Source organism: Poecile atricapillus, chromosome 2 (genome assembly GCF_030490865.1).
Source record: "Poecile atricapillus isolate bPoeAtr1 chromosome 2, bPoeAtr1.hap1, whole genome shotgun sequence".
Taxonomy (NCBI): Eukaryota; Metazoa; Chordata; class Aves; order Passeriformes; family Paridae; genus Poecile; species Poecile atricapillus.
The window spans coordinates 118,123,982-118,134,926 of record NC_081250.1 but is presented as its reverse complement, the minus strand read 5'-3'; the positions used below and the strand labels follow the sequence as shown (position 1 = coordinate 118,134,926).

The window sequence follows — 10,945 nt, the reverse complement described above, 5'->3', positions numbered from 1 at the left end:
TGGTGGGTTTTGGTTAGTTGTTTTGTTTTTTTATTTTATTTTACTTTTTATGCTAGATAAAAAAACAAATAGAAACGGTTATAAGAAACAGCAGGATAAGGGATCATTTTAGTAGGCAGAAATGAGCACCCTCACTCTCTCTTTTTCTTTGCCCACCTTCACAGTTAGGATATATTTTGGAAGGTCGAGGAATAGATATTGAGAGGCATAAAAGCAAGCTTTAAACCTATCAAGGCAACAATATCACATTAGCAGTCGCAGCTAGAAATGGACTCATGCACTCAAATATATCCCCCCAGCCAGCTCTGCAGCACCGGCAGCTCTCAGGTCGTCTGCAGCAGCAGTCCCTTTCACAGTGCCATCCACACAGCTACACGACCGAGCAAGCAAACACCTCCGACCCACTCTGGCTTTTGGTACAGGCACATGGAAATCCACCCCAGGAATTCTGCAGCATCTCAAGGTCAGTCTCCGTGGCAAGGGCAAGAGATTTCCGCAGCAAACGTTCGTCAGTCCTGCGGCTGTAGTAACGCGGTGCCATCTGCAGCCCCACACCCCCCGAATCCCCTGTCAGCTGCTGCCGAGTTGGAGGAGCCAGGGCTTTTCGTAATTCCACGGTCACACGCGCGCTGCCCGATTTATTTAACTCTTTCTCTGCTCTTTGCTATTGAAACAGTAAAAAAACAACCTAAATGCACGGTGCTCCATCTGAAACGCAAAGAGAGCTGAGCAGCAGAGGTGAGCTCTCACCAGCCCAGAAAGGGCTGAGCCCCGGCAGGATGGGTTGGGGAGCTCTGGCAGGATGGATTGAGGAGCACCGGGAGGATGGGTTGGGGAGCACCGGGAGGATGGGCTGCGGAGCCCTGGCAGGATGGGCTGGGGAGCTCTGGCAGGATGGGTTGGGGATCTCTGGAGGGATGAATTGAGGAGCTCTGGCAGGATGGATTGAGGAGCTCTGGCAGGATGGGCTGGGGAGCTCTGGCAGGATGGGCTGGGGAGCTCTGGCAGGATGGGCTGGGGAGCACCGGCAGGATGGGTTGAGGAGCACCGGCAGGATGGGCTGGGAGGGAGCCCTGGCAGGATGGGCTGGGGAGCAGGAGGGGAGCTGTGCCATATGCTCCCTGCACACACCGAGTACCGATTGACTTGGGACAGGCTGCTGGGTCCCAGGGCCTGCTGGAGCCAGCAGCTGACACCAGTGTGTGAATCGCTACCCAGACAATCCCATGCTGCCAGGCTCCACTGGCATACCACAACTGAGGGAGAGAAAAGAATACCAGCCCAGCCAGCCTGTCCACTCTCTTCCCGATTCCTGGCATTTCAAAGACATTTTGTTCTGCTTGAACCTCCTCACTCATGTCTCTAAGCCCTCAAGCAGGCACGGGCTATCTCACCTTTATTTCTAGTGTGACGTGCCATCCTGGAGCCAGGAGCTGGGAAGTTTGCTCACTTCTTTGCAGACCCTGCAGAGCACAAGAAGCAGCACGTAGGTTTTGCATAGTTTTAACCCAGAGGATATCCACTCCAGGCTCAAAAAGGTGACAGCTATCCCACCGTTTGCCACAAGCTGATCGTGTGAAAATTAGAGGTGGAGATAGAAGGCATTCAAAATCATAGTCAAGCTCAAGTTCCCTTAAGATTTGGATGGATACAGAGAGGGATATAGAAGAGGGGTGGGAAGTTTGTCACACGGACAGTTATGAGTCACAAAGAAATGTCTCACAGCTGGCTTGAGCCAGCAAAAGGCCCAAATCTTCCCATCCTCAGTATATTAACCAAAGACAGAGAGTCTGTCCACCTAGGTGGGAGAAATTGATGGCATCATTCACTGTTAACTGCAAATTCAGTGCTTTTGCACTTGCATCAGCCTGGCAACATTCAAAAATCTCTGAACTGACCTCAACACAAGCATGGAAGTGCAGAAGTATAAGCAAGGGGGAGTAGGAAGCCTTGTTGCTTCACAGTTGCTTCTGCCTTCGAAGCATTGCCTTAGAATTTGCTGGGGCTTTAAATGTGGGCAGATAATTCTAGTTTCATTTCATGGCCAGTTCATTCCAGCTCAGCCACTAAATACATAAATTTTAACAGCGTTATCCCATCCTCCAGCACAAGCACCTTTGACTTACAAGCCACTTGGTTTGTCACTGCTGTACAGAAAGAAAACAAGGAAATTTCTTTTAATAAGAAATATCACAAATTGGATGCCATTCAGGACAAAATTTTCAAAAAATTCAGCTCTGATATAAGACCTGAGCTAAATGAACACATTTTCATACATCCAAGATTTTCTTCAGTTACTGAATATTGTTTTGGTTTTTTTTTCTTTGAAACGTGATGACAGTTCCTGAAATAGCATTTATTGGTAGTAAATTCTCCTAAATTATCATACCAGCTATTGCAACTGATCAATTTAATTTTGAATGATATGTTAAAGTGATTATAGAAGGACCAGGCTCCTGAATATAATTGAATTTCAATAGAACTGTGGCACTTAGTTCCTTTCAATATGTAGAAGATTCCAGACTTTAAGACTAATTATTAAAGCTGCTTAAAAAAAAAAAAAAGAACTACAAAAAAATTCCAAACTACCCTGCTTTTCCCTTAAGAAAATATCTCAAATTTACATCATTCTCCATCACCAAAAAAATGACATTCCAAAATGAAAATCATAAGAAACAAGGGAAAGTTTTTATTGAACATGATTCATGAAACATTTGTTTAGCAGAACACATGGGCCACCAATTTTCACATTTTTGATTAAAAATTCTCACCCATTAATGAAAAATTAACAGATACCTGATCTAAATGAATTTTAAGGTAAGATTAAATATTTAATAATTATCATAACATACCATTAGAGGGTTGTAGATGTTTCAGAGCTTTCTTTTTCTATCACATGAGCTGAGGCAGATTAATGTGGGGTTTTTGGCACTTAAGAAAATTGAAAATAATTAATCTGTAATGGCATTGATGGAAAAAGTGTTCAAAATGTCAATAAAAGTGCTGCTTTAACAGTATTTCAAATAGTCTACTTACGCAACTTAAGAGACACATTATCTGCCAGACTACACACTTTTCCATTAAAACCTATGAAAATCTGCAGGTGTTTAATTACCTGCTCTCCCATTGTTCCTTGGCTGCAGCAGGAGTAGTTTGAACACTGTGTAAAAATTAATGTACAATTTAACAGTTATTCAGGTTAAAACTTTCCCTAGTTTCTATTTTGTATGAAGAGTCTCAGACAAATAAACTGCAAGTTGTTTTTCTTGAGAAAGAGTTGTTTAAATATTTTCATTAATTTCAAAACATTTTGGACTTACAGAAAGAGTTAAGTTATCACTATTACTATTATCAACATAAGACCATAAAATAGCTGGGGAAATACTAGAAGGAAAATTACATCTCATGAGAACAGTTTAAATGCATGCTCCTTTTTCCCCAAAGAAGGAGGCTGTTCAGCAAATTTCTTGTTCAGGAGCTCATTTGAGTTTTCACAGAATCAAAGCATGGCTGATATTGGAAGAGATTTCTGGGTGCATTTGGTCTCACTCCTGTGCTTGAGCAGGGTCACACTGCTCAGGCTTCTGTCCAGGTGACTTCTGAATATTCCTATAAGTGAAGAACCCACAAACCCTCTTGACAGCCTGTGTCAGGGTTTCATCACTCTCACAATGAAAAATTATTTCCTGATGCTCAGAAGGAACCTCCTACATTTCAGTTTGGGCCCATTGCCTCTGGTCCTGGCACTGTGCAGCAGAAAAATAGCCTGGCTCCATCTTCTTTGCACCTTCACCTCAGATGAGATCCCCCTGAGCCTTGTCTTCTCCAGGCTGAGCAGCCATCACTCTCTCAGCCTTTCCTCATTTGAGAAATTCTCCACTCTCTTCACCATCCTTGTGGTTCTTTGTTAATTCTCTCTGGTATGTTCATGTCTCTCTTGCACTGGGGGAGCCGAAATGTGGGCCTGGCCTTCCAGATCACCAGCAGTGAGGAGAGGGCAGGATCATCTCCCCTGCTCTGCTGGCATTGCTTGGCCTAGAGCAGCCCAGGATATCATTATATCATTCATTTTCTTTGCAGCAAGGGTGCATTCCTGACTCACATTCAGTCTGGTGCCCACCAAGACCACGCCAAGCTGCTTTCCAGCTAGGTGGCCTCCAGCATGTCCCAAATGCATGAGGTTCTTCTTGCCAACATGCAGGAGTTTGTAGCTATGCTTGTTGAACTTCACGAGGCTCCTGTTGGCCCATTTCTCCAGCCTGTCAACGTCCCTCTGGATGTCACCATGAGGCCTAGCAGCCAGTTTGGTGTCATCAGCAAATTTGCTGAGGGTGTGCTCTGCCCCACTGTCCAAAAGAAAATATTAAACAGGACTGGACCCAGTATATACCAGTATATATATATCTATATACCCAGTCTACCTGGGCATTGCCTCTAGTCACTGGTCTCTAAGCAGACTGCTGATCACACCCCTCTGGGCCCAGATGTTCAGACAGTTTTCAATCCACCTCACCATCCACTCATCCAGGCCATGCAACAACAGCCTGTCTATGAGGACCTTATAGGAGATGGTGTCAAAGGCCTCACTGAGGTCCAGGCAGACAATATGCACTGCCGACCCTTCATCAGACTACTTGCTTCATCACAGTTTATCAAATTGATCGAGTCAAAAGTCAGCCATACTGAGTACTCTTGATGATTTTCTGATGCTTAATGTGCCTGGAAATGGTTTCCAGTATTAGCTTCTCCATCACCTTCCCAGGGACCAAGGTGAGGTTTTGTCTGTAGTTGCCTGATCTTCCTTCTTGGCCACCTTGCAGTGCTTCTGTGTCTTTTCTGTTAGTTTGATCAATGTCAGAAGGACTCACAGTTTGATGTTTTTGGCCAAGAACATCTAGTATCTTTTGTCTGAACAACATACAAAGAAGGTCAAGAAATCTGGGATTTCTTTTGGCATTTTTCAAGGTTCCAACCAACTTTTTTTGGCAGACTTATTTTTCTGTTTCATGCTTCATCCTTTCTAGGCTGGCCCACAAAAGGCATCCAGTATCTAGTTCATGAATCCTGAATCAAATATACACTTATAGTCAATGACCATTGTCGTGGTTTTAAACCAGTAACTAACAAAAAAAAAATTGCTTATTTCTTGCCGTGAGATATGGATTAGAACAAGAGCAAAACAGGCACAAAAACTTAAAAGGAATAAAGAAAGTTTATTAACAAACTACAATAAGAACACCAGAATAAACTTCCAGAAAAACCTTTTCATTTCTTACTGCCCACCATTCTTTTGTTCACATGACAACAGAGACAAAAACTTTAGAACTTTGATGGTTTAAACAGTCCCAATTCCCTCTACAGTCTTTTCACCAGTCTTCGTAGAGAAACAGAAGTTTCTTTCTGTTAATTTATGGAGTTTCTCACAAGAAAACTATTTTTGTTATAGTTTTCCTTTTCCCTGATATTAGCTGCCCAGAGCTGCGGTTATTAGAGCCCACTCCTCCCATCCCACATCACTCTGAGGTGTGTTATGGGTCATGAGTTTAGGGATGGCATTTTTAAGGATGAGTTATTCAAAAGCAAAAGTCTTCTTCATCTGTTTCTGTGAGCTTCACCAGAAAACAGTTTTTCTCATTGCCCCCCCCCCCCCCCCAAGGGTTCTAAGTTTCGCTTTACTGTTTCCAGCACTTCACTATTTATCACAATCACTCTACTTTTTACTCAAATTTTACACTTTGAACACTCTATTCCTCCCCATACTTCGTCATGAATTAAAGGAGTTCTTTTCAGGACTTCATTGTCCATCTCCATAGTTTTAACAGAAAAATATTTCATCTTAATTAAAGCATCTTCTTAATTCTCTACCTTTTCTGAAGGTTTTTTTCTTTCTTGTCACTGGCAGTTTATAAAGTCTCTTTTCATGTTGATCACACTCCTTTTCTCTCTCTGGATAAAAAGATTAATCTGCAAGTCTCATCTGGGTAATGAAAGAGTTAAAATCCTGCCCAGGCTTTTGTAGATGGTTCTGTGGCCTCCGCCGATGCAGGAGCCTGGAGCCGTCTGCGATAGAAAGTTCCTCATGACTGCTCTGGAGAGTGTAGTCGCCGCCCCAGCCCGCTGCAGGTCCAGAGCCTCTCTCCTTCTTCACTCGGCAGTTTCTGGTAAATTCCATCACGGCAAAACCTACAGCGGAGCCAGGGGCCGGCCTGGCCCGGCTTGGCTCGGGGCAAGCCCCGCAGGCCCCATCTCCCGGCCGGGAGACACGGCAGGCCCAGCCCGGCCCCCGCCCGGCCGCATGGCCTGGGCAGAGAGCGAGAGGCCGGAGCTCTGTTACCTTTCACAGCCAGGAAACAAAGAGCACCTAAGTGCCCTGACTTTACATCTTAAGGTAGGGTTCACAAGTTGATCTCCCTTTTCAATGGTTAAAATTGCTGTCAATTCCCAGTAATGACCAATAATTGGTCAGGAGAAGACTCCTTTCAGTCCCCAGCAACTTTAACTTCCTTAAAGGTAAAGAAACCCCATGACAACTATGAAGGGCATTCCACTACATTTTCATTAACTCTGCCCACTGCATGGTCTTTAGTACCGTGCTTCACCCACAATCAATAATCCAGGACCCACTTCTGGGACCAGTCATCTGCTGTCTTTCCTTACAGAATGTGCCTCTTTTCTATTTCTAACACACTGTAGGGTGACAAAGCAGGAAAAAAAACAAGCCATATATTGTGGAACTGCTCAGTCATGGTAAGTAGCATTCATTCTGCAGGTTTATGTGTTAAATCCAGAGCATCACTCTCCAAGCCAACAGGGGTTGAGGCATCCTCCATCCTTACCATAGAAGCTATCCTACACTACAAAAGAAAAATTAATTAGCAGTGGAACAAAGGAAAGAGGGAGCGTGGATAACAATATGGAATAGTTTCCAGGATGCACCTGGACCACTTCAAGGATAGTAGTTTTAAGCCTCACTCACTGGTCCCTTTTCAACATTTTTTTATCTAACCAGGGCACTCCAGGATTTTTCAGTCTCTCTTAGGATTACCACAAGCTATCTACTTGCCTCTGAAGTGAACTGGTGGGATGCCTGTCTAAAGGGACACAGCTCATTTCTGTCAGCCCAGGCCCTTGATGCAATGCTGAAGAACCATGTTATGTTGCACCTGCCATGATACTACAACACTGGTTCCACAGCATCTTGTAAGCCCAGTTCCAAAGTTTATATTCTTCCTGAACGTTTCAAGATAGAGGCTGTGACACCACTGCATCTGCATTGCAGACAGACAGGCAGGTCCCTGGGCAATCCGTATTTTTTGCAATCCTTCATGAAAACAGCTCATTGTTTTCAAAGGTATGCTGAAATATATTTTACAATATTGTTGCCTCTTTAGATAAAAAGGCACAATTAGACCTTTCACTTGGCAGATGTCCCTTATGTGGGAATTACTGCCCAGCTCTCAAGATGGCCATCAGAGGTAGATCATGCTCAAATCTGTTGCAAAAATGTGAGGTGGATGAGATCAAGTGCTTTGTTATCCATGTAGGCTGTCTGATCAAAGTACTATTTTCCCTGCATAGAGAGCACAATATGTCCTATCAACACCATTACAGTTAGTGATGCTAAGTTTAGTTTCATGCAAGTTATTTATAGCTTTCCACATAACCATTTAAAAAATGTAGAAGTCCTACTTTCCTTGTTTCAAGGCAAATTTCAGCTTTCTCTATGCTGCAAACTAAGCAAAGAAAAAAACCTGGAAGCTGTGTGGTCCTATTAGCAGGGTATTGCACCACAACTAGGAAGCTCTAAAAAAAAAAACTCCAGAAGACAATCCAGATATTCCCCAGTTTAGGTGACAACAAGATTTTTACTAAAGTTCTTGGCCTAGAAGTAGCAGTCTTTGCTGTTCAGGACTGAATGCTACTCTGAATCCTGAAAAGTGCTAGTGCCTGGCTTCCCCACTGTATGTTTGATAGCACGTGGATACTGCATGAGGCAGTAGTAAATGTCTCACAAAGGGAATTTCCTCCCTCTTTATACCTGCTGCTGTTAACCACCAACCCTGACCAGCTGAAAAGACATCATTTCATGGGAGATTATGAGATTTTGCTGATTTTGCTGAAGCAAATTGCCTTATGTAATTTTGATATTTTTGCAAAGCTAAAAATACCAAAATAGGGAGTGGAAGGGAAATGATGAGGTAATCATGTTGAGAACTTTAAATATATAGAATAGAAATAAGAGAGCAATACTTGTATTTAGTAGCTGGAAGAACCTTTTGGAGCATGAGAAAGAGACAAAGACTTAAATTCAATTCTTTTCTTTTCCTATTATGCAGGACTGCAGCATCAACAACCAGCAATTGAGAGAAGAGATACATCATTAAACTTATTTATAGCATTAACTACTTTGCATTCATCCACACAAGTGAAACTGTAAAAAGAAGAAAAAATTATAAAGGGAGCGTGTGGTTCTTTCATTAGCTTGTCTGTAATGTTGGATTGGTCCATAAATTAATGTGTAAAAGAGGATGGGAAAAAAAAATAATTCAAAGCTTTGCCATTGTAATTATAGCTCTTTAAATATCAAAAGACACAAAGAAAGATTCCTTTTGAAAAGAGTACCGATTCTCTTGGCAAGCCACTATTAAATACTTGCATAAATCTACAGTCTGTATCCTGTAAGTTGAGGTGACATTGCTATCATGGCTTACAGGTCTCTTCACATGACTATTGGTGCACTCCAGTATTATTTATATATATGTATATGTATGTATATGTATTACCAGGACACCTTGGTGAGGTAAGATGCCTTCTGTCTGTCATGAGTGAATGGCTACTTAGTAGCAACTGAGATATCTAGCAAGTGAAATGGCCTTGATGAAAGGTTACCTAATTGATTTGGGCTGTTCCAAATACAAACTCTGGAAGTCTCTTTGGTCCAACTCAGACACTCAGACACAGTTTCATTACAGATTTACCAGTGGCTCTTCCATAGCATGCCCCATGTGCAAATACCATGTCACAGCAGCAAGAAATGTGTCTGCATCCCTCTGACTTCCAGTTCACGCACTATTTGAGCACAGAGAGCCATCAAAGCTAAAAAAATATAGTAGTAAAACATCTTCTAATGTGCAGAGCAGAGTGGATTGATGGGCACTGCAATTTCTAAATTAAGTGCCACAAAGCTCAGTTCTTACCCACAATTTATTCCCTCACAGGCCACCTTTCCTCACAGTCTCCCAGTGAGGATTTTGAAGGGTGCCAGAGAGAGCAGATCTCATTCTTGACACCTGCCAGCTTAAATCAATGTCTCCATTAGTCTTTTACATATCACAGATTGCAAGTTTCCTCAGGGCCAGTCCCATACCAGAGCAGTAGCTCCAGATATCTTCTAAAAGGGCCAAATCCCACACTGCATGGGGTCTAATCATGTACTAATTCTAAAATAAATCAGAAGCAGGCTTTTTTTGAAGTTGAACCACTGCTCCCACAAGGTTGAGATCAGTACCTTGGTGAGCAGCTGCAGCCCCTATGGGTTTTTCAAGGGGCTGGTTGTTTCTTCAGGCTACCCAGAAGTTGCCCTGTCGATGCTCAATAGTCATAGCTAGAACCCACATGGAGTGCAGCATCATTAAGCCTTGGTTATGGCACAGCCTCTCTTCTAAATTTACACTTTCAAACAAAATCCAAGACACAGCTCATCAAATGCACAAAGGAATGAGACAGTTCTTTGGAGAAACACAGCAACTCTTCCCCAGATGCTAGAAACATAAGCCAATGCCCAGAAATGGGCACTTGCAGAACATTTTTTATGAAGCCAGGGAACCTGGGTGCTCTCCTCTTCTTGGCCCTCAAGCACACAGTCAGAGGCACTATCCTTTCTTACTTCCAGGTATCAACTGTACTTTAAAGGATAATCCAGCTGAAAAGAAGCAGGGTGACTTTGTTGGTCCCCTAATGGGAATGAACTGGACTACAAGAGGGGAATACGAGAATGGACCACCTCAGACTTCATAACTGGGACACGGCAGAAATGTAAAGCCCAGAGGTACTGCGGGGCACACCACAGAGCTTCTTCCCGTAGCTCCCATACTGAGGCACTGTGAGTGAAGCAGCTGATTCCTAAGTGCAATAAATTTACAAAGCCAGATATATGATTTGGGCAGTATCTCTGCTGGTGCTTCATGTTTGAAGGAAACTGGATTTAAGATTCAGCAGGAAGAAAAGCAGCTGCTATCACAGATGCCCTTACCATCCAAAATACACAGTACTTTTTCCACAGGCTTGCCTGACTGCAAAGAAAAAAATGTTCAAGAGCAGACCCTTGAGGTACAGTGTACTGCTTTCTAAGAGTGACTTGACACCATTTAGCACAACCTATACGCATTCTTCTTCATGAGCTAACAAGCCAATTAATTATGAAATGCAACAGGTTTTGGCCTAAAGCCAAATTACAGTGGTGTCATTAGTCTTTGCTCTGTAGCAAAATCAAGAGTCCTGCCTGGATTACATTCTTTGAACTCTTCAGTTCAAGGATACTGTGCTGCAGAACTCTAAGTAGGTGCTGACACTTAAACACACACTTTATAACAACAAGCACTATAATAGCAATAATCATCCACATTTGTAAAGGATTTTTCACTTTTAAATGTTCAGAATCTCCTGGTAAAACCTATGACCTCAAACAAACACTTTCCCATGCATCTATCCACCTGAAGATGAAGAAATACTCGCTGTATTAATACATAAAGTTTATCCTGGAGGAGCTGATCCACCAGCAACACTCCTACCCTATCTACAGCTTGTCCCTGTTCTCAGTACTGCCCTTATTTCTGACTGCCTACACCTTGGGTTGCAGAATATCCCTACAGACTGCTTACAAATTTAATTTCAAGGAACACTCCTTTTTTATAAAACAGATGAAGGATGTATATTTGAAATATAT

General features: G+C 42.8%; 1 long non-coding RNA gene across 1 annotated transcript; it reads left to right on the top strand.

Moving 5' to 3' along the window:
- Window positions 1-337: 337 nt before the first annotated feature.
- Window positions 338-8,546, top strand: LOC131575935 (uncharacterized). The gene is made up of 4 exons (XR_009276889.1): window positions 338-463; window positions 677-738; window positions 6,694-6,747; window positions 8,337-8,546. It is a non-coding gene; the product is annotated as an uncharacterized LOC131575935 (long non-coding RNA).
- The last annotated feature ends 2,399 nt before the right edge of the window (window positions 8,547-10,945 follow it).